Below are 20,775 nucleotides of genomic sequence, written 5' to 3'. Positions count from 1 at the left end.
GCGCTGTGTATTATACATGGAGGGACTGCGCTGTGTATTAGACATGGAGGGACTGCGCTGTGTATTAGACATGGAGGGACTGCGCTGTGTATTAGACATGGATGGACTGCACTGTGTATTATACATGGATGGACTGCGCTGTGTATTATACATGGAGGGACTGCGCTGTGTATTAGACATGGAGGGACTGCGCTGTGTATTATACATGGAGGGACTGCGCTGTGTATTATACATGGAGGGACTGCGCTGTGTATTATACATGGAGGGACTGCGCTGTGTATTAGACATGGATGGACTGCGCTGTGTATTAGACATGGAGGGACTGCGCTGTGTATTATACATGGAGGGACTGCGCTGTGTATTATACATGGAGGGACTGCGCTGTGTATTATACATGGAGGGACTGCGCTGTGTATTATACATGGAGGGACTGCGCTGTGTATTAGACATGGAGGGACTGCGCTGTGTATTAGACATGGAGGGACTGCGCTGTGTATTAGACATGGATGGACTGCACTGTGTATTATACATGGATGGACTGCGCTGTGTATTATACATGGAGGGACTGCGCTGTGTATTAGACATGGAGGGACTGCGCTGTGTATTAGACATGGATGGACTGCACTGTATTCATGTACCCATCAGGCAGACAGAACTGGATGCTCCCACAGGGCTCAGCAAGGAAAGAATTCCAGGAATTCCAGAATATTCATCACTGGGACCAAAATTACTCCGGAAACCACAGCGAGGATTCCCGGGTCAGGCCTGGAATCACACTGCTTACTATATGGCCTCCACAGATCATTGATCAGACACGGGACCAGACACGGGACCAGACACGGGACCAGACACGGGATCAGACACGGGACCAGACACAGGATCAGACACAGGATCAGACACGGGACCAGACACGGGATCAGACACAGGATCAGACACGGGATCAGACACAGGACCGGCAAGGGAGACATCTGTGACATGTGACATCTACCCTTATGTCACATGTCACACATCACATGCCTGATGAAGGGGTCCTGCGAGACTCCGAAACGTTGCCTTGCTGGAACTATGTGATTCATTAAAACGTTTGGACCCATATTGGTGATCCTCGGTGTGCTGGTGACATTCTCTCTTGCCGGTCCCGTGTCTGATCCCGTGTCTGGTCCCGTGTCTTGTCCCGTGTCTGGGTAATGATCTGTGGAGGCCATATAGTAAGAAGTGTGATCGTTCATTAAAACGTTTGGACCCATATTGGTGATCCTCGGTGTGCTGGGGACATCCTCCCTCGCTGATTCTCTTTGGTTCCAGCGGACGGTTGCTACAGCACCCGATATACACACCGCCATTTGTAACGCAGGTACACATGCATTTGGATTGTACACTTGCAGATATGGGACCAGATAGAGGACCAGCCACGGGACCATATATAGGACCAGACATGGGACCAGGTAGAGGACCAGACACCGGACCAGTCACGGGACCATATATAGGACCAGACATGGGACCAGGTAGAGGACCAGACACCGGACCAGATAGAGGACCAAAATAGAGGACCAGATAGATGATCAAAGAGAGGACCAGACACGGGACCAGCTGGAGGACTAGACACGGTCCCAGACATGGGACAAGATAGAAGACCAGACATGGGACCACATAGAGGACCAGATAGAGGTTCCTACATGTCAGGGCTCTCAAAGAACAAGGAGGACACTGCAACAGAGACCTAACGGACCAGAGTCCAGACACAGGTAGGACACATGGACAGAGATCCAAGGTTTAGACAACGCAGGACACGGTCGGGGATTGGAGACGTAGGGTTAGACAACACGGGACACGGTCGGGGATTGGAGACGTAGGGTTAGACAACACGGGACACGGTCACGGATTGGAGACGTAGGGTTAGACAACACGGGACACGGTCACGGATTGGAGACGTAGGGTTAGACAACACGGGACACGGTCGGGAATTGGAGACGTAGGGTTAGAGAGCACGGGACACGGTCGGGGATTGTAGACGTAGGGTTAGACAACACGGGACACGGTCGGGGATTGGAGACGTAGGGTTAGACAACACGGGACACGGTCGGGGATTGGAGACGTAGGGTTAGACAACACGGGACACGGTCGGGGATTGTAGACGTAGGGTTAGACAACACGGGACACGGTCGGGGATTGGAGACGTAGGGTTAGACAACACGGGACGCGGTCGCGGATTGGAGACGTAGGGTTAGACAACACGGGACGCGGTCGGGGATTGTAGACGTAGGGTTAGACAACACGGGACACGGTCGCGGATTGGAGACGTAGGGTTAGACAACACGGGACGCGGTCGCGGATTGGAGACGTAGGGTTAGACAACACGGGACGCGTTCGCGGATTGGAGACGTAGGGTTAGACAACACGGGATACGGTCGCGGATTGGAGACGTAGGGTTAGACAACGCGGGACACGGTCGCGGATTGGAGACGTAGGGTTAGACAACGCGGGACACGGTCGGGGATCAGAGATGTAGGGTTAGACAACACGGGACACGGTCGGGGATCGGAGACGTAGGGTTAGACAACACGGGACACGGTCGGGGATTGGAGACGTAGGGTTAGAGAACACAGGACACGGTCGGGGATCGGAGACGTAGGGTTAGACAACACGGGACGCGGTCGGGGATTGGAGACGTAGGGTTAGACAACACGGGACACGGTCGGGGATTGGAGACGTAGGGTTAGACAACACGGGACACGGTTGGGGATTGGAGACGTAGGGTTAGACAACACGGGACACGGTCGGGGATTGGAGACGTAGGGTTAGACAACACGGGACACGGTCGCGGATTGGAGACGTAGGGTTAGACAACATGGGACGCGGTCGCGGATTGGAGACGTAGGGTTAGACAACACGGGACGCGGTCGCGGATTGGAGACGTAGGGTTAGACAACACGGGATACGGTCGCGGATTGGAGACGTAGGGTTAGACAACGCGGGACACGGTCGCGGATTGGAGAGGTAGGGTTAGACAACACGGGACACGGTCGCGGATTGGAGACGTAGGGTTAGACAACGCGGGACACGGTCGGGGATCGGAGATGTAGGGTTAGACAACACGGGACACGGTCGGGGATCGGAGACGTAGGGTTAGACAACACGGGACACGGTCGGGGATTGGAGACGTAGGGTTAGAGAACACGGGACACGGTCGGGGATCGGAGACGTAGGGTTAGACAACACGGGACGCGGTCGGGGATTGGAGACGTAGGGTTAGACAACACGGGACCCGTTCGCGGATTGGAGACGTAGGGTTAGACAACACGGGACACGGTCGGGGATTGGAGACGTAGGGTTAGACAACACGGGACGCGGTCGGGGATTGGAGACGTAGGGTTAGACAACACGGGACACGGTCGGGGATTGGAGACGTAGGGTTAGACAACACGGGACACGGTCGGGGATTGGAGACGTAGGGTTAGACAACACGGGACGCGGTCGGGGATTGGAGACGTAGGGTTAGACAACACGGGACACGGTCGGGGATTGGAGATGTAGGGTTAGACAACACGGTCGGGAATTGGAGATTTGGGTGACCTGTGGGGGTTTGAGATGCTTCAGAAATATTTGTAGGCCGTGTAGAAGGAGCAGTGTCCTTGGGGTCAGCATGTGGCCGGAATGTCGGGGAGTTTGTAGGGATAGACAGGTAAGGTGAGCCAGTAATGAGACAGGCGGAAGTAACTCAGCCAGAGACAACAGTGGATGGAGGTTGGTTTTTCCATTCTGTGCCGGCCAGGCTGTATAGATGATCCATTCATAGGATAATCGGTCTGTATACAGCCACCACTGTTTATTCAAGCGTGGTAAATGCTCACTGTTCACATTCCATGACCTAAATTCCATGCGGAACCAGGCAGAGTCCCAAAATCATGACATGGAGAATTATTAACATTTTGTGGAGCTGATTGCATGCGATGGAAGAATGTTTTCTGCTCTCCCAGCTGTGCACAGATGAGGAACACACTCCATGTAATTGTGTGGATCGGAAGAGACACACGGAACCCTCCATATCCAGAATGTTTAAATCAGGCTATAGACATCCGAAATGTGAGGAATCAGAATCATTCAAAGGAACACATGTACAGAATGATGACATCATAAGAATTTTATACGCACGTAAAACTCTCCCCATTCACTATATGGATCCAATCTCCTGCAACCCAACACATCTGACTGGAGTTAGCATTGTGGGCTCTGGCATTTGGAACGACAACATTAAGTTTCTGTTCCACAGATGTGTGATAATGAGTCACGTACAAGATCCACATTCTGTACATGTTCTAGACTCATCTATCAATGGATCAACATGTCACCTCTGCCCAGACTGGCCATTCCCTGAGCTGGGCCATACAAGGCCACACCGTTTGTGATGACCAGGTGACAACATGATGGACCCAACATCAGAACAACACACTAGCTCCTATAAAACACCTTCTATAGATGGGCCAGATCATTTGTGATGACCAGGTGACAACATGATGGGCCCAACGTCAGAACAACACACTAGCTCCTATAAAACACCTTCTATAGACAGGCCAGATCATTTGTGATGACCAGGTGACAACATGATGGGTCCAACGTCAGAACAACACACTAGCTCCTATAAAACACCTTCTATAGATGGGCCAGATCATTTGTGATGACCAGGTGACAACATGATGGACCCAACGTCAGAACAACACACTAGCTCCTATAAAACACCTTCTATAGACAGGCCAGATCATTTGTGATGACCAGGTGACAACATGATGGGTCCAACGTCAGAACAACACACTAGCTCCCATAAAACACCTTCTATAGACAGGCCAGATCATTTGTGATGACCAGGTGACAACATGATGGGTCCAACGTCAGAACAACACACTAGCTCCTATAAAACACCTTCTATAGACAGGCCAGATCATTTGTGATGACCAGGTGACAACATGATGGGCCCAACATCAGAACAACACAGTAATTCATATAAAACACCTTCTATAGACAGGCCAGATCATTTGTGATAACCAGGTGAAAACATGATGGACCCAATGTCAGAACAACACACTAGCTCCTATAAAACACCTTCTATAGATGGGCCAGATCATTTGTGATGACCAGATGACAACATGATGGACCCAACATCAGACCAACACAGTACACAGTATCTCCTATAAGACACCTTCTATAAACAGGCAGGGCAGATCATTTGTGATGACCAGGTGAAAACATGGTGGACCCGACGTCAGAACAACACAGTACACAGTATCTCCTATAAGATACCTTCTATAGACAGGCAGGGCAGATCATTTGTGATGACCAGGTGAAAACATGGTGGACCCGATGTCAGAACAACACAGTATCTCCTATAAGATACCTTCTATAGACAGGTGAGATCATTTATGATGACCAGGTGAAGACATGGAGAACCCAACATCAGAACAACATAGTATCTCCTATAAAACACTTTCTGTGATGACATCATGGTATTGGAAGCTGTGTGGAGAAAGAAAACTCAGTGAAAGGAAAAGGAGCGCGGAAGCTGAAGATGACCCCCAGTGCTACTCTAGTTGTTCACTCTACAGCCAATCAGGAGCTAGCCTCAGATCCTCAGAGGTCTAACAACTACACTCAGAATTCAGAAGACTTGAAGTGAATCTGAACTAAAAAAAATGAAGATTTGCTATCTTATACAGAAGATTTGGAGCCATTAAGTGTGCCTAAAAAAATCTGCTGTAGCTCTTGTCTTCACGTCTCCATGGAAACTAGAAACGGATGTCCAATGCAGTCACTCCTGATATCAGTGCAGTGATACCTCTGATACCTCTGCAGTGCGAGATCACACAATGCTCTTCTCACCACAACTGGACTGAGACTGGATGATGCCACTCTGCTCGCTGTTCTCCTTGCTGGAGGGGGACCTGTACCTGAGGACCTGTAGTGCAAGAATCTCCCTGCTTCTGCTTTATCCATAAGATCTGTGATTTCTACACCTCTATCTTTACCTATCCAGAGAGGAGGAAAACTCCTCCAAAACCTGTCCCCGTACCTTTCATAGGAGATAGCGGAGAAAACTCCTCCACAGTCCCGTCCTCGTACCTTTTCATAGGAGAGAGCGGAGAAAACTCCTCCACAGTCCCGTCCTCATACCTTTTCATAGGAGAGAGCGGAAAAAACTCCTCCACAGTCCCGTCCTCGTACCTTTCATAGGAGAGAACGGAGAAAACTCCTCCACAGGCCCATGGGCTCATGACCTCACCCCGGTGGGTCAGTATGTGGGGTTCCTTTTTATGTCCAGTATTCAAACAGATGCCAGCACTTGGAGATGCAGATAACCACGGCTTTATCAGCACCATGAAAACAAAACACTGATGATTGTGGGCCACCCAGGACATCTGCTTTCCTGGATTTATGCTGCTTACGAAAAGCTACAATTTCTTGCATCTATTAGGACTGGTGTGATGGTATCTCTTTAGATGTGACCATATGATTCCCCCATAGATATGTATTCACCACCCTTCTTACAATTCAGCAGGATGACATGCAGGATGGACTGATAAGAGTCTCCAGCACTGGTTGCAGGGAGCCTCAGTCCAGGAGTGACTGACCTAAAGAGAAAGAAGGAGACCACTAACCAGACTACAGAGATGAAAAGGCCATGTGGTCCATGCAGTGCAGTATCTGCCCTGAGAGTCGGTCACCATAGTATTCATTCTCTGCATCAGTTATGCAGTGGGTGGGTTTAATACATACTATTGCAGGGAGCTTCAGTTCCATGGTGACTGAGCTGACGGGAACAGAGGAGGCTTCTGACCAGACAATTGTGATCAGAAGACACTGTGGTCCATGGTGGGAGCCGAGGAGAAGGGTGGAGACTTCTGACAGACATTAGAGAACAGAAGATAGTGTAGTCCATGGTGGGAGCTGGGGAGAAGGGAGAAGACCTCTAAACAGACATCGGTGATCAAAAGACAGTGTGGTCCATGTTGGGAGCTGAGAAGAATTGAGGATGCCTCTGACTAGACAATGGTGATCAGAAGACAGGTGGGAGCTGAGGAGAAGAGAGGAGACCAGACAATGGTGATCAGAAAACAGAGTGGTCCATGGTGAGAGCTGAGAAGAAGGGAGGAGACCACTGACCAGACACTGGAGATCAGAAGACAGTGTGATCCATGGCGAGAGCTGAGGAGAAGGGAGGAGACCTCTGACCAGGCTTTGGAGATCAGAAGACAGGTGGAAGCTGAGAAGGAGGAGACCTCTGACCAGACATTAGAGATCAGAAGACAGGTGGAAGCTGAGAAGGAGACCTGTGACCAGACATTGGAGATCAGAAGACAGTGTGGCCCATGGTGGGAGCTGAGAAGAAAGGAGGATACCTCTGCCTAGACAATGATAATCAGAAGATAGGTGGGAGCTGAGGAGAAGTGAGGAGACCTCTGACCAGACATTGGAGATCAGAAGACAGTGTGATCCATGGTGGGAGCTGAGGAGAAGTGAGGAGACCTCTGGCAAGGCAATAGAGATCAGAAGACAGATGGAAGCTGAGAAGGAGACCACTGACCAGACATTGGAGACCAGAAGACAGTGTGGCCCATGGTGGGAGCTGAGAAGAAAGGAGGATACCTCTGACTAGACAATGATAATTAGAAGATAGGTGGGAGCTGAGGAGAAGGGAGGAGACCTCTGACCAGAAAATGGTGATCAGAAGACAAGTGAGAGCTGAGGAGAACGGAGGAGATCTCTGACCAGACATGGTTCATGGAGGCCAGAATTTACCATGAGAGTTAGTCACCAAGGCCTTCCTCTCTATGTCAGGGTGTCTGTGGGTCAGGGTAGCAGATACTTTCGCAAGAAGCTTAGGTATAGTGGTGATCAAAACGCTGAATCTGCAAATCCCCCCTTAGAACCCCCCACAAGACACAGAGGTGTCCACACACATACAGTATAAAGAGATTGGTGCGAGCTGTAAAATCATCCAGGAACGGAGTCTGTGCTCAACCTTTGTAGTTACAGTCTCTTCCGTGTCACATAAGTGTACAAACCGCTAAATCACATCTAGTCTCTGCCGTGTCACATGTGTGTACAGACCTCTAAATCACGTCTGTTGAGAGCAGTCAACGCCCTGACCCGCAGCGTACTCCCATCTATCAGAGATTTATTGCTGTGCATACACAAAGTATTGGAAGATGTGATAATGACCAGGGGCGGACTGACAACTCATGGGGCCCCCAGGCAATAGGGGATCATGGGGCCCTGTGTCCTTGCCCACACTCAAAGCACACCCGAAAAAGCCTATAAAAAGGAACCAGGGGCATTTCATGGGGCCCCATGCTGACACCGGGACCTCAGGCAGTGCCCGAGTGCTTGAAAGGTCAGTCCGCCCCTAATAATGACCAATTCTGACCATCCATCACCTTCTCACAGCTGATCCTGGAGGACACAACCAAGACCCAAGACCAAAACAACTCACACAGCAAAGGAAGCAGAACTCCTCCTGTCTGGAACCCTTTCGGGAAGATTCACCATCACTATTGTCACAACAACAGAAAATGATGGGGAATTCAAAATGGGTCAAAGGTGCCATTTTAATCTCACGTTGGGGAGGTTTCCTCTTATTTTGGAGGCATTAATTTAATTTTGGGATGATTCTTCTCGTTTTTTTTTATCATACTACTTTTTATCTATTCTTAAGGGTTTTCCTCACATTTTGGAATGTTCGCTCTCAATTGTGGGAGGAACTTTTTTATTTTGAATATTTCCTGAAATTTTTTTTTTTGGGGGGGGGGGGGGTCCTCACATTCTAAACGATTTCCTCTGATTTTGGGGTGGTTTGATCTCATGTTGAACTTTGTCTCATTTTCAGGGTTGTGCCCTCTCATTTTCACGAGTGGGGGCCCTTTCAGTTTGGGAAGGTTTCCTTAGTTTGGAGAGTTTCCACACATTTTAGGAAGGTTTGTGCTCATTTTGCGGGTTTATCTCTGAGTGAAGGGGTCATCTCATTTTGGGGGTCCCTTATTTGTTGGATAGTTCCTCTCCTGTTGGGGGGTTTCCTCTCACTTCTTGTGCCTTGGACAACAATAACCTGGAGAAGGGTTCAGCTCTAGCTATGCTATATAAAAGTGTTTTTTGATGGAGTTCTAGTGGAATACACCGGAGGACAGCCAGGCCACAGCCATGACACAGACTGGGAGTAGGACGGGGGGGTACAGAAGACCTCTGTGACTGGTAGCCATCACAGGAGTCACTGCATTTCTGCCATGTGTGTGCTCAGATAGTGGTGGAAGAATGTGATAGTCAAGCACAGAGCCCCAACCTTTTCCCAACCCAGACTAGAGCTCCCATCATAATCAATACAGCCGAAGGGAGGCCAATCCCACCGACATCAGATGGAGGATGAGAAGAGTCTGATGTAGCAGCAAAATGGTGGAGCGGTTCCACACTACAGACGAGTCATTAGTACGTTGCTTTATCTGTGGTGATTCGGGTGGGAAGTTGTCTGGATATTTGTGGTGTACAGTGCCGGCGGGTGGGTTATATGGCCACAAGAACATACATTGTACAGAGATGAGCCAATAGAAAGCTGGACTTACTGAGAACACGGCAGGAGGTAGGATGGTCTTCAGGGCTCTTCTAGTGCTCTACATATAATGGTCTTCACACTCCTTCCAGATTGTTTGTTCTCCACCCTGGAAAAAGTCAATGAAAAGTAAGTCACATTTCTAAAGAACTGGGAGCCCTTCAAAAGGTCCACAGCGGGTGTACAGACCCGGGAACTCGGCACAAGTATGGTGGGAACCCCTCATAATGGGCACAGCGGGTGTACAGACCCGGGAACTCAGCACAAGTATGGTGGGAACCCTTCATAATGGGCACGGTGGGTGCACAGACCCGGGAACTCGGCACGGGGATGGTGGGAACCCCTCATAATGGGCACGGCGGGCGTACAGACCCGGGAACTCGGCACGGGGATGGTGGGACCCCTCATAATGGGCACGGCGGGCGTACAGACCCGGGAACTCGGCACGGGGATGGTGGGAACCCCTCATAATGGGCACGGCGGGCGTACAGACCCGGGAACTCGGCACAGGAATGGTGGGAACCCCTCATAATGGGCACGGCGGGCGTACAGACCCGGGAACTCAGCACAAGTATGGTTGGAACCCCTCATAATGGGCACCGTTGTTGTACAGACCCGGGAACTCGGCACGGGGATGGTGGGAACCCCTCATAATGGGCACGGTGGGCGTACAGACCCGGGAACTCAGCACGGGGATGGTGGGAACCCCTCATAATGGGCACGGCGGGCGTACAGACCCGGGAACTCGGCACAGGGATGGTGGGAACCCCTCATAATGGGCACGGCGGGCGTACAGACCCAGGAACTCAGCACAGGGATGGTGGGAACCCCTCATAATGGGCACATTGGGAGTACAGACCCGGGAACTCGGCACAGGGATGGTGGGAACCCCTCATAATGGGCTCAGAGGGTGTACAGACCTTGGAACTCAGCACAGCTATATAGGTTTATGAACACTAGAGGGGTCACCGGCAGGAGGAAGGAGGTCCTGATTCCTCTATATAGATCCTATCACTAGAGGGGTCACCGGCAGGAGGAAGGAGGTCCCGATTCCTCTATATAGATCCTATCACTAGAGGGGTCACCGGCAGGAGGAAGGAGGTCCCGATTCCTCTATATAGATCCTATCACTAGAGGGGTCACCGGCAGGAGGAAGGAGGTCCTGATTCCTCTATATAGATCTATATATCACTAGAGGGGTCACCGGCAGGAGGGAGGAGGTCCTGATTCCTCTATATAGATCTATCACTAGAGGGGTCACCGGCAGGAGGAAGGAGGTCCTGATTCCTCTATATAGATCCTATCACTAGAGGGGTCACCGGCAGGAGGAAGGAGGTCCTGATTCCTCTATATAGATCTATCACTAGAGGGGTCACCGGCAGGAGGAAGGAGGTCCTGATTCCTCTATATAGATCTATCACTAGAGGGGTCACCGGCAGGAGGAAGGAGGTCCTGATTCCTCTATATAGATCTATCACTAGAGGGGTCACCGGCAGGAGGAAGGAGGTCCTGATTCCTCTATATAGATCTATCACTAGAGGGGTCACCGGCGGGAGGAAGGAGGTCCTGATTCCTCTATATAGATCTATCACTAGAGGGGTCACCGGCAGGAGGAAGGAGGTCCTGATTCCTCTATATAGATCTATCACTAGAGGGGTCACCGGCAGGAGGAAGGAGGTCCTGATTCCTCTATATAGATCTTTAGTTGGACCTCATTTAGAATACTGTCCAGTTCTGGAGATCTCACTTATAATGGATAGAATGAGTCCAGAGATGGACAACAAAACATGTGGAAGGTCTGAAGGATAAAACTCATCAGAGGAGACCGGAGGACTTCACATGTCCAGTCTGGAGGGAAGAAGGGAAAGCGGAGACATGACTGAAACCTTTAAATTCATGAAGGGGGTGAATAGGGTTCAGGAGGGATGGATTTTCATTATGAAGATCAGATGAAGACCCCGGGGACAGGACCTCCAACTAGAGGAGGAAAGTTCAAAACGAATCTCAGAAAGTATTATTGTACTGAAAGAGTAGTTGATGGTTGGAATAAACTCCCAGCAGAGGTAGTGAGCCAGTCAGCAGTAAGTGGATATATACATGCCGGGGACCAACATAGATCCATACTCAGAAACAGCGAGATGGTGGATGATGTGTCTGCCACAAGTCTGCCACCAATCTGCCGGCACTCTGCCACCATTCTTCCACCATTCTTCCACCACTCTGCCACCATTCTGCCATCACTCTGCCACCACTCTGCAACCATTCTGCCACCACTCTTCCCTCACTCTGCCCCCAATCTGCCACCATTCTTCCACCACTCTGCCACCACTCTGCCACCACTCTTCCACCACTCTGCCACCACTCTGCCACCACTCTGCAACCATTCTGCCACCACTCTTCCCTCACTCTGCCCCCAATCTGCCACCACTCTTCCACCATTCTTCCACCACTCTGCCACAAATCTGCCACCACTCTGCCATCATTGTCCACTCTCCGTTTATCACACCCCACATCCATCTGTTACATCTGGATAGTGAATGTCTCCATTCATTACGTTGCCTCGGTGTCTTACCTTTAATATCGGACTCAGTGCTACTTCCCGGAACTTTCTTCTGTTTTCTCTTTTTCTTCTTTCTTCTTCCCACTTTTGTTCCGTCTCTTTGATCTCTCTTCTGCTCACTCCTCTCCCCTCCTGTGGTCTCACTCCTCTCCCCTCGTCTGGTCTCACTCCTCTCCCCTCGTCTGGTCTCACTCCTCTCCCCTCGTCTGGTCTCACTCCTCTCCCCTCGTCTGGTCTCACTCCTCTCCCCTCGTCTGGTCTCACTCCTCTCCCCTCCTGTGGTCTCACTCCTCTCCCCTCCTGTGGTCTCACTCCTCTTCCCTCGTCTGGTCTCACTCCTCTTCCCTCGTCTGGTCTCACTCCTCTCCCCTCCTGTGGTCTCACTCCTCTCCCCTCGTCTGGTCTCACTCCTGTCCCCTCTTCTAGTCTCACTCCTCTCCCCACGTCTTGTCTCACTCCTCTCCCCTCCTCTGGTCTTAGTCCTCTTCCCTCGTCTGGTCTCACTCCTCTTCCGTCATCTGGTCTCTGTCCTCTGTCCTCTCCCCTGGTCTGGTCTCAGTCCTCTTCCCTAGAAGGACCATCCATATATAATCTGGTCTGGTCTAGTCTCACTCCTCTTCCCTCCTCTAGTCTCACTCCTCTTCCCTCGTCTAGTCTCAGTCTTCTTCCCTCGTCTAGTCTCAGTCTTCTTCCCTCCTCTGGTCTCAGTCCTCTTCCCTCGTCTGGTCTCACTCCTCCACCCTCCTCTGGTCTCAGTCCTCTACCCTCCTCTGGTCTCAGTTCTCTTCCCTCGTCTGGTCTCACTCCTCTACCCTCCTCTGGTCTCAGTCCTCTCCCCTCGTCTGGTCTCAGTCCTCTCCCCTCGTCTGGTCTCACTCCTCTCCTCTCTCTGTCTCTTTTCTATCTCTCAAGGCTCTCTTTCTTCACTTCTATCTCTCCTCCCCTCTTTCCTGTCTCTGCTCAGTTCTCAGTCCTCTCCCCCCTGGTCTCTCCCCCCTGGTCTCTCCCCTCTGGTCTCTCCCCCCTGGTCTCTGCCTCTCTCTGTCTCTTTCCTTGCTCCACTCTCTATCCTCCCCCCCAGGTCTCTCGCTCTTCTCCCCTCTCTCAGGATATTAAACAAACAAGCATGGAGTGGAGTGGAGGGGGGGGGGGGGAGCAGTGAGTGCAGAGACTGCCACATACACACACCTAACCAAACACTGCGCACACCTACCCCCCACACATGTGTCCCCGCTCATTCATTGGAGGAGGGGGACACAGACTGACTTCATTCATTCCAGAAAGGGTCAAATCCTGCCGCCTGAAAAACTTTCCCAAAGTCTACGTGATCGCCGTCACCTATAGAGGGGATATCCTTGTATCCATATACACTGTATGGTGACCCGTCCATACACCCGTATATACTCTCTGGCAGCTACACAGGGAAAGTCCTGATATCTGTATATATTCTTTGTCACCTATAAAAGGAAAGTCCATAAAAATTCTCCTTCATATATACTGTGACCATCCATAATCCATCGTACGTAGAAGGACCATCCATAATCCATCGTACGTAGAAGGACCATCCATAATCCATCGTACGTAGAAGGACCATCCATAATCCATCGTACGTAGAAGGACCATCCTTAATCCATCGTACATAGAAGGACCATCCATAATCCATCGTACATAGAAGGACCATCCATAATCCATCGTACATAGAAGGACCATCCATAATCCATCGTACATAGAAGGACCATCCATAATCCAGCGTACATAGAAGGACCATCCGTAATCCATCGTACATAGAAGGACCATCCATAATCCAGCGTACATAGAAGGACCATCCGTAATCCATCATACATAGAAGGACCATCCATAATCCACCGTACATAGAAGGACCATCCATAATCCACCGTACATAGAAGGACCATCCATAATCCATCGTACATAGAAGGACCATCCATAATCCACCGTACATAGAAGGACCATCCATAATCCATCGTACGTAGAAGGACCATCCATAATCCATCGTACGTAGAAGGACCATCCATAATCCATCGTACGTAGAAGGACCATCCATAATCCACCGTACATAGAAGGACCATCCATAATCCATCGTACATAGAAGGACCATCCATAATCCATCGTACGTAGAAGGACAATCCATAATCCATCGTACATAGAAGGACCATCCATAATCCAGCGTACATAGAAGGACCATCCGTAATCCATCATACATAGAAGGACCATCCATAATCCACCGTACATAGAAGGACCATCCATAATCCACCGTACATAGAAAGACCATCCATGATCCATCGTACATAGAAGGACCATCCATAATCCATCATACATAGAAAGACCATCCATAATCCATCGTACGTAGAAGGACCATCCATAATCCATCGTACGTAGAAGGACCATCCATAATCCATCGTACGTAGAAGGACCATCCTTAATCCATCGTACATAGAAGGACCATCCATAATCCATCGTACATAGAAGGACCATCCATAATCCATCGTACATAGAAGGACCATCCATAATCCATCGTACATAGAAGGACCATCCATAATCCAGCGTACATAGAAGGACCATCCGTAATCCATCGTACATAGAAGGACCATCCATAATCCAGCGTACATAGAAGGACCATCCGTAATCCATCATACATAGAAGGACCATCCATAATCCACCGTACATAGAAGGACCATCCATAATCCACCGTACATAGAAGGACCATCCATAATCCATCGTACATAGAAGGACCATCCATAATCCACCGTACATAGAAGGACCATCCATAATCCATCGTACGTAGAAGGACCATCCATAATCCATCGTACGTAGAAGGACCATCCATAATCCATCGTACGTAGAAGGACCATCCATAATCCACCGTACATAGAAGGACCATCCATAATCCATCGTACATAGAAGGACCATCCATAATCCATCGTACGTAGAAGGACAATCCATAATCCATCGTACATAGAAGGACCATCCATAATCCAGCGTACATAGAAGGACCATCCGTAATCCATCATACATAGAAGGACCATCCATAATCCACCGTACATAGAAGGACCATCCATAATCCACCGTACATAGAAAGACCATCCATGATCCATCGTACATAGAAGGACCATCCATAATCCATCATACATAGAAAGACCATCCATAATCCATCGTACGTAGAAGGACCATCCATAATCCATCGTACGTAGAAGGACCATCCATAATCCATCGTACGTAGAAGGACCATCCGTAATCCATCGTACGTAGAAGGACCATCCGTAATCCATCGTACGTAGAAGGACCATCCGTAATCCATCGTACGTAGAAGGACCATCCGTAATCCATCGTACGTAGAAGGACCATCCGTAATCCATCGTACGTAGAAGGACCATCCGTAATCCATCGTACGTAGAAGGACCATCCGTAATCCATCGTACGTAGAAGGACCATCCGTAATCCATCGTACATAGAAGGACCATCCGTAATCCATCGTACATAGAAGGACCATCCGTAATCCATCGTACATAGAAGGACCATCCGTAATCCATCGTACATAGAAGGACCATCCGTAATCCATCGTACATAGAAGGACCATCCATAATCCATCGTACATAGAAGGACCATCCATAATCCATCGTACATAGAAGGACCATCCATAATCCATCGTACATAGAAAGACCATCCATGATCCAACGTACATAGAAGGACCATCCATGATCCATCGTACATAGAAGGACCATCCATAATCCATCATACATAGAAGGACCATCCATAATCCATCATACATAGAAGGACCATCCATATATAATCCATCGTACATAGAAGGACCATCCATAATCCATCATACATAGAAGGACCATCCATAATCCATCGTACATAAAAGGACCATCCATAATCCATCATACATAGAAGGACCATCCATATATAATCCATCGTACATAGAAGGACCATCCATAATCCATCGTACATAAAAGGACCATCCATAATCCATCGTACACAGAGGAACCATCCATATATAATCCATCGTACATAGAAGGACCATCCATATATAATCCATCGTACATAAAAGAACCATCCATATATAATCCATCGTACATAGAAGAACCATCCATATATAATCCATCGTACATAGAAGGACCATCCATATATAATCCATCATACATAGAAGGACCATCCATATATAATCCATCGTACACAGAGGGACCATCCATATATAATCCATCGTACCTAGAAGGACCATCCATATATAATCCATCGTACATAGAAGGACCATCCATATATAATCCATCGTACATAGAAGGACCATCCATATATAATCCATCGTACATAGAAGAACCATCCATATATAATCCATCGTACATAGAAGGACCATCCATATATAATCCATCATACATAGAAGGACCATCCATATATAATCCATCATACATAGAAGGACCATCCAGTTGGAGGTGGAACGGGGTATTTGGTGTCAGGGTCCAGGGTAGGTTAGGAGAGGGTGAGTTGGAGGTGGAACGGGGTGTTTGGTGTCAGGGTCCAGGGTAGGTTAGGAGAGGGTGAGTTGGAGGTGAAGGGAGTGTTTGGTGTCAGGGTCCAGGGTAGGTTAGGAGAGGGTGAGTTGGAGGTGAAGGGGGTGTTTGGTGTCAGGGTCCAGGGTAGGTTAGGAGAGGGTGAGTTGGAGGTGAAGGGGGTGTTTGGTGTCAGGGTCCAGGGTAGGTTAGGAGAGGGTGAGTTGGAGGTGAAGGGGGTGTTTGGTGTCAGGGTCCAGGGTAGGTTAGGAGAGGGTGAGTTGGAGGTGAAGGGGGTGTTTGGTGTCAGGGTCCAGGGTAGGTTAGGAGAGGGTGAGTTGGAGGTGAAGGGGGTGTTTGGAGTCAGGGTCCAGGGTAGGTTAGGAGAGGGTGAGTTGGAGGTGAAGGCGGTGTTTGGTGTCAGGGTCCAGGGTAGGTTAGGAGAGGGTGAGTTGGAGGTGAAGGGGGTGTTTGGTGTCAGGGTCCAGGGTAGGTTAGGAGAGGGTGAGTTGGAGATAAAGGGGATGTTTGGTGTCAGGGTCCAGGATAGGTAAGGAGGGGGTGAGTTGAAGGTGAAGGGGGTGTTTGGTGTAAGGGTCCAGGGTAGGTTCGGAGGGGGTGAGTAGGAGGTGAAGGGGGTGTTTGGTGTCGAGGTCCAGGATAGGTAAGGAGGGGGTGAGTAGGAGGTGAAGGGGGTGTTTGGTGTCAGGGTCCAGGGTAGGTTAGGAGGGGGTGAGTAGGAGATGAAGGGGGTGTTTGGTGTCAGGGTCCAGGAAAGATAAGGAGGGGGTGAGTTGGAGGTAAAGGGGGTGTTTGGTGTCAGGGCCCAGGGTAGGTTAGGAGGGGGTAAGTTGGAGGTGAAGGGGGTGCTTGGTGTCAGGGTCCAGGGTAGGTTAGGAGGGGGGGAGTTGGAGGTGAAGGGGGTGCTTGGTGTCAGGGTCCAGGGTAGGTTAGGAGAGGGTGAGTTGGAGATAAAGGGGATGTTTGGTGTCAGGGTCCAGGATAGGTAAGGAGGGGGTGAGTTGAAGGTGAAGGGGGTGTTTGGTGTAAGGGTCCAGGGTAGGTTCGGAGGGTTGAGTAGTAGGTGAAGGGGTTGTTTGGTGTCAGGGTCCAAAGACGGTTAGGAGGGGGTAATTTGGAGGTGAAGGGGGTGTTTGGTGAAAGGGTCCAGGGTAGGTTCGGACGGGTGAGTAGGAGGAGAAGGGGTTGTTTGGTGTCAGGGTCCAAAGACGGTTAGAAGGGGGTAAACGTACATAGAAGGACCATCCATGATCCATCGTACATAGAAGGACCATCCATAATCCATCGTACATAAAAGGACCATCCATAATCCATCGTACACAGAGGGACCATCCATATATAATCCATCGTACATAGAAGGACCATCCATATATAATCCATCGTACATAGAAGGACCATCCATATATAATCCATCATACATAGAAGGACCATCCATAATCCATCGTACATAAAAGGACCATCCATAATCCATCGTACACAGAGGGACCATCCATATATAATCCATCGTACACAGAGGGACCATCCATATATAATCCATCGTACCTAGAAGGACCATCCATATATAATCCATCGTACATAGAAGGACCATCCATATATAATCCATCGTACATAGAAGGACCATCCATATATAATCCATCGTACATAGAAGGACCATCCATATATAATCCATCGTACATAGAAGGACCATCCATATATAATCCATCGTACATAGAAGGACCATCCATATATAATCCATCGTACATAAAAGAACCATCCATATATAATCCATCATACATAGAAGGACCATCCATATATAATCCATCATACATAGAAGGACCATCCATATATAATCCATCATACATAGAAGGACCATCCATAATCCATCGTACATAAAAGGACCATCCATAATCCATCGTACACAGAGGGACCATCCATAATCCATCGTACATAGAAGGACCATCCATAATCCATCGTACATAGAAGGACCATCCATAATCCATCGTACATAGAAGGACCATCCATAATCCATCGTACACAGAGGGACCATCCATATATAATCCATCGTACACAGAGGGACCATCCATATATAATCCATCGTACCTAGAAGGACCATCCATATATAATCCATCGTACATAGAAGGACCATCCATATATAATCCATCGTACATAGAAGGACCATCCATATATAATCCATCGTACATAGAAGGACCATCCATATATAATCCATCGTACATAGAAGGACCATCCATATATAATCCATCGTACATAGAAGGACCATCCATATATAATCCATCGTACATAGAAGGACCATCCATATATAATCCATCGTACATAGAAGGACCATCCATATATAATCCATCATACATAGAAGGACCATCCATATATAATCCATCGTACATAGCAGGACCATCCAGTTGGAGGTGGAACGGGGTATTTGGTGTCAGGGTCCAGGGTAGGTTAGGAGAGGGTGAGTTGGAGGTGGAACGGGGTGTTTGGTGTCAGGGTCCAGGGTAGGTTAGGAGAGGGTGAGTTGGAGGTGAAGGGAGTGTTTGGTGTCAGGGTCCAGGGTAGGTTAGGTAGGTTAGGAGAGGGTGAGTTGGAGGTGAAGGGGGTGTTTGGTGTCAGGGTCCAGGGTAGGTTAGGAGAGGGTGAGTTGGAGGTGAAGGGGGTATTTGGTGTCAGGGTCCAGGGTAGGTTAGGAGAGGGTGAGTTGGAGGTGAAGGCGGTGTTTGGTGTCAGGGTCCAGGGTAGGTTAGGAGAGGGTGAGTTGGAGGTGAAGGGGGTGTTTGGTGTCAGGGTCCAGGGTAGGTTAGCAGAGGGTGAGTTGGAGGTGGAACGGGGTGTTTGGTGTCAGGGTCCAGGGTAGGTTAGGAGAGGGTGAGTTGGAGGTGAAGGGGGTGTTTGGTGTCAGGGTCCAGGGTAGGTTAGGAGAGGGTGAGTTGGAGGTGAAGGGGGTATTTGGTGTCAGGGTCCAGGGTAGGTTAGGAGAGGGTGAGTTGGAGGTGAAGGCGGTGTTTGGTGTCAGGGTCCAGGGTAGGTTAGGAGAGGGTGAGTTGGAGGTGAAGGGGGTGTTTGGTGTCAGGGTCCAGGGTAGGTTAGGAGAGGGTGAGTTGGAGATAAAGGGGATGTTTGGTGTCAGGGTCCAGGATAGGTAAGGAGGGGGTGAGTTGAAGGTGAAGGGGGTGTTTGGTGTAAGGGTCCAGGGTAGGTTCGGAGGGGGTGAGTAGGAGGTGAAGGGGGTGTTTGGTGTCGAGGTCCAGGATAGGTAAGGAGGGGGTGAGTAGGAGGTGAAGGGGGTGTTTGGTGTCAGGGTCCAGGGTAGGTTAGGAGGGGGTGAGTAGGAGATGAAGGGGGTGTTTGGTGTCAGGGTCCAGGAAAGATAAGGAGGGGGTGAGTTGGAGGTAAAGGGGGTGTTTGGTGTCAGGGTCCAGGGTAGGTTAGGAGGGGGTAAGTTGGAGGTGAAGGGGGTGCTTGGTGTCAGGGTCCAGGGTAGGTTAGGAGGGGGTGAGTAGGAGATGAAGGGGGTGTTTGGTGTCAGGGTCCAGGGTAGGTTAGGAGGGGGTGAGTAGGAGGTGAAGGGGGTGTTTGGTGTCAGGGTCCAGGGTAGGTTAGGAGGGGGTGAGTAGGAGATGAAGGGGGTGTTTGGTGTCAGGGTCCAGGAAAGATAAGGAGGGGGTGAGTTGGAGGTAAAGGGGGTGTTTGGTGTCAGGGTCCAGGGTAGGTTAGGAGGGGGTAAGTTGGAGGTGAAGGGGGTGCTTGGTGTCAGGGTCCAGGGTAGGTTAGGAGGGGGGGAGTTGGAGGTGAAGGGGGTGCTTGGTGTCAGGGTCCAGGGTAGGTTAGGAGAGGGTGAGTTGGAGATAAAGGGGATGTTTGGTGTCAGGGTCCAGGATAGGTAAGGAGGGGGTGAGTTGAAGGTGAAGGGGGTGTTTGGTGTAAGGGTCCAGGGTAGGTTCGGAGGGTTGAGTAGTAGGTGAAGGGGTTGTTTGGTGTCAGGGTCCAAAGACGGTTAGGAGGGGGTAATTTGGAGGTGAAGGGGGTGTTTGGTGAAAGGGTCCAGGGTAGGTTCGGACGGGTGAGTAGGAGGAGAAGGGGTTGTTTGGTGTCAGGGTCCAAAGACGGTT

The 20,775-nt window shown here is 49.8% G+C and overlaps 1 protein-coding gene across 8 annotated transcripts in view; it reads right to left on the bottom strand.

Moving 5' to 3' along the window:
- LOXL3 (lysyl oxidase like 3) overlaps window positions 1-13,118 on the bottom strand; it is a 98,527-nt gene extending 85,409 nt beyond the window's left edge. For 4 of the 8 annotated variants that reach the window (XM_089665251.1, XM_089665255.1, XM_089665253.1 and 1 more), the window contains exons 1-2: window positions 12,162-13,113; window positions 9,603-9,698 (exon numbers count right to left, since the gene is read on the bottom strand). The gene's annotated coding sequence lies outside the window, so the exon portion shown is untranslated. Of the gene's footprint in view, window positions 1-9,602; window positions 9,699-12,161 lie in introns of all 8 variants that reach the window. The other 4 variants (XM_089665258.1, XM_089665252.1, XM_089665256.1 and 1 more) reach the window with 4 other exon arrangements.
- Between the last annotated feature and the right edge of the window lie 7,657 nt (window positions 13,119-20,775).

The sequence above is a fragment of the Staurois parvus genome, unplaced genomic scaffold (genome assembly GCF_062004578.1).
Source record: "Staurois parvus isolate SC_StPar_1 unplaced genomic scaffold, SC_StPar_1.0 ptg002163l, whole genome shotgun sequence".
In the NCBI taxonomy this organism is placed as follows: domain Eukaryota; kingdom Metazoa; phylum Chordata; class Amphibia; order Anura; family Ranidae; genus Staurois; species Staurois parvus.
The sequence above is the reverse complement of the archived record's forward strand: the minus strand, read 5'-3'. Positions and strand labels throughout refer to the sequence as shown.